This window comes from Brachyhypopomus gauderio, chromosome 14 (genome assembly GCF_052324685.1).
Source record: "Brachyhypopomus gauderio isolate BG-103 chromosome 14, BGAUD_0.2, whole genome shotgun sequence".
NCBI classification, from domain to species: domain Eukaryota; kingdom Metazoa; phylum Chordata; class Actinopteri; order Gymnotiformes; family Hypopomidae; genus Brachyhypopomus; species Brachyhypopomus gauderio.
In genome coordinates, this window is record NC_135224.1 from 6,253,510 (window position 1) to 6,257,022 (window position 3,513).

The following is a 3,513-nucleotide window of genomic DNA, read 5'->3' on the forward strand; positions in this document are numbered from 1 at the left end:
TCAAACTCCAGGTACACGTTACACTGGAAGCTTCACACTATGTCCCCCCCCCCCCCCCTTTCCGGTTCTGTCTGTATCTGTCAGTTTCTTGTTTGTGCTCTTCTTCACCTCCTCTCTGCCCCCCCATCTTCTCCTCTCTCCTTCCTTTCAGAATGAAGTGTTAATGGGAACCTCACGGAAGATCTGCTGTCAGAAGTGTGAAAGTGCAAAAATATTCACCATCTGCTCACTTCCTCCCTCTCTCTCTCTCTCTCTCTCTCTCTCTCTCTCTCTCCCTCTCCCTCTCCCTCTCTTGCCATATTCCTCCCTCCCTCTCTCTTTTTCCTGTTCTCTCTTTACTTCTTTTTCCAGGGATCAAAGCGAATTCTGCGCTCCAATGAGATCTTATTGTCTTCAGCTGGACTGACCGAGACCGACTTGCAGCTGACCTTTTCATTACAGGTATCCCCATATACACGTGTATCACAGAGTCCTACGGCCCTTATTACACAGCAACTGTTAAAATAACTTTAGCGACAGGCTTCCAAGTTTCATTTTAAATGAGTTATTGAATTACACGGCTTGGGTTTGAAGTAAGACATCTTGGTTTGACTGGGTGAGGGAGAACGTGATGTCCACCACCTTGTGACAGAACTCCAGCATGTCCCGTGTCTCGTCTGACCCCCCCCCCCCCCCCCGTGTGTCGCAGTACCCACATTTCCTGAAGCGCGATGCCAACAAGCTCCAGATCATGTTGCAGCGGAGGAAGCGCTACAAGAACCGCACCATCCTGGGCTACAAGACCCTCGCGCTGGGGCCTGATCAACATGGCCGAGGTGGGAGTCCCGCCCAGAGCCCCGTACGGCCGACCCGTCGGGGAGGGAGAGAGAGCGTTTGACAGCATCGTTATTTTAGTGATGAAACCTCTCTCTCTCTGTATCTATCTCTCTCTCTCTCTCTCGTCTGTCTTCGTCTCTCCGCCTCCACCCAGGTAATGCAGCACCCTACTGAAGGTGCCCAGGTGCTGGGCCTCCACAGTCAGCTGAAGGAGGCGTCGGTACCGGTGGCGGAGGTGCGGGTCTACTCCCTGTCCAGCCAGCCCATCGACCACGAGGGGCCCAAAGCCAAGATGAATGGTGAGAGTGTGGGGAATGAGGGTGGGTGTGTGTCGGAGAACTGACGCCAGTGAGATTAACTGGGGTGGAGCTGGAGATCACATTGATCTGGAGATCTCGTTGGTCTTGGTGAGCTTTAAGGAGCATGTGTCTACTGTACTGTGTCCTCCTCTATTCCACTGGCTGGGTCTGAGGTTTGACTCATTTGTTTTTATTTCCTTCTGTTCACTTGATTGCTGTCTCCTTCTCTCTTTTTTTTACATTTTCTCTCAATTTTGTTCTTTCTTTCACACTTGTTCAGATCGCTCTCCAGACATAGATAACTACTCTGAGGAGGACGAGGAGAGCTACTCGTCAGAACAGGAGGGCAGTGACGACCCGGTCCATGGACAGGTAACGGAGACGGAACCTGTCTGTCTGCTGATGAGGGAGAACAGGAGGACGCAGATAGACAGGAACAGGATGAGAAAGGGTGTGTGTGTGTGTGTGTGTGTGTGTGTGTGTGTGTGTGTGTGTCGCATGTCTCCATTCACAGTATCTGTTTGATGAAGATGATGAGGTGAGAAAGAAGAAACCTCGACGTAAACTTCAATCCAGTGCGGCAATCACCAGAGTAAGTACACACACACACAAAGTAATACCCAAACTTTGTAGAGCTGGAATGAGCCAAACTGAACAAAAGTAAATCAGAAATGAGTGATTATAAATGCCAATGATCATTACTCCATATGCACGCACACATACATATACACTCACAAACTCACACACACACACACTCGAGAGGACCATCGGTCATTATCACGGAAACTGCTAGGATAATGTATCACTCTTTATAACACAGTTTAGCACTTTTAATGGATATAAATGCATATACTAAGCCTCATTTAACACAAGGGTGATCACACACACACACACACACACACACACACACACACACACACACACACACACACACAGCTGTATCCATTGGATCTGATGGGGCCTTTTGCAAATAATCCAGCATCAGCGTCTAGACTGACTAGAAACCGCCAATAAAATTAAAATTGTTTGTGGTTGTAATCTATTCCTTTATGCCAAAATGTGATGGAATCCTGTTGAGGTGTGTGTGTGTGTGTGTGTGTGTGTGTGTGTGTGTGTGTGTGTGTGTGTGTGTGTGTGTGTGTGTGTGTGTGTGTGTGTGTGTGTGTGTGTGTGTAACCACTCACACTCCCCTTTCCCTCCACAGCAGCCCAATATCAAGCAGAAGTTTGTGGCCCTGCTGAAGAGGTTTAAAGTTTCGGACGAGGCAAGTGCCTGTTAGTTCTGCTGGTCCTGGACCTGCAGTCCTCTCCACTTGTCCTGCTCTGTGGCATGTTCTCTCGCTTCCTCAATCTCTCAAACATAATCTACAGTGCTGCTTGAAACTTTGAACTCTTTGACTAGTTTGATTTCTCAGTTGTCTTACCGACTTTTTAAATATGAAGTATCAGTTTCATGTTCATCAGTTCCATTTACTTGTTTTGAGGGAAATGTGTAGGTTGCCACCAGACTGTATGAAACACTGAATCAGAACATGAGCAGAAGTAATTGAACCACAGCTCAATTGGTAAACCACAATTGGGTAAAAGACTCATGTGAAACACAAGAGTGCTCAAGTACGCAGACCAATCAGAGGAGACAACCAAGGGAGAGGAAGCCAGCCAAACCACTGTTGTGCCAAGGCGTAAAGCACACAGATGAACAATGCTGAGAGCAAAGGAGACATCTGAGGACATCAGGAAGAAGATGGTAACCCCATCAGTCTGGATTTACCAATGGAGGGAACTCCATATCACCACAACTCCACCCAGTAGGTGAGAGCCATCACAACTCACACCAAGAAGCGCCAGAAAAATAACAATTCGGGTAAAGACCAACCCACACGTCACCTCCAGAGAGATGTAGAACTCTCTGGCAGCATCTGAGAGAACTGTAGATGTGTCTACAATCAGGCAAAAATCAATAGACACGGCATTCATGGGAGAGTTGCTAGAAGGAAGCATCTGTTATCCAAGACACAACATGGTTGCCCATTTAAACTTTGCCAGAGAGCACTTAGACAAACCAGAGGCTTTCTGGGAGTCCATTTTCTGGACAGATGAGTTGAAAATTGAATTATTTGACCACAATCACAGACACCATGTTTGGAGGAGAGACAACACTGCATATAAAGAGAAGAACCTCCTCCCAACAGTGAAACATGGTGGTGGAGATGTGAAGGTCTGGACCTGATTTACTGCCTCCAGACCTGGACGACTCCATATTATCCAGAGAACCATCAATTCTGGACCATCAACAAATGACCAGAATGTCCTGCCGTCATTCAGGGAGTTGAAGCTGGGACGGAAATGGATTATGCAACAAGACAACGACCCAAAGCATTCCAGCAAAACTACCAGAG

At 47.5% G+C, this 3,513-nt stretch overlaps 1 pseudogene across 1 annotated transcript in view; it reads left to right on the forward strand.

Moving 5' to 3' along the window:
- LOC143475051 (phosphofurin acidic cluster sorting protein 1-like) overlaps window positions 1-3,494 on the forward strand; it is a 20,214-nt pseudogene extending 16,720 nt beyond the window's left edge. Inside the window, exons 2-8 of the transcript XR_013120916.1 lie at window positions 1-11; window positions 352-441; window positions 689-815; window positions 971-1,115; window positions 1,396-1,487; window positions 1,630-1,707; window positions 2,320-3,494. The exon at window positions 1-11 is cut by the window's left edge and continues 77 nt beyond it. The product of XR_013120916.1 is annotated as a phosphofurin acidic cluster sorting protein 1-like (transcript). The remainder of the gene's footprint in view (window positions 12-351; window positions 442-688; window positions 816-970; window positions 1,116-1,395; window positions 1,488-1,629; window positions 1,708-2,319) is intronic.
- Window positions 3,495-3,513: the final 19 nt, after the last annotated feature.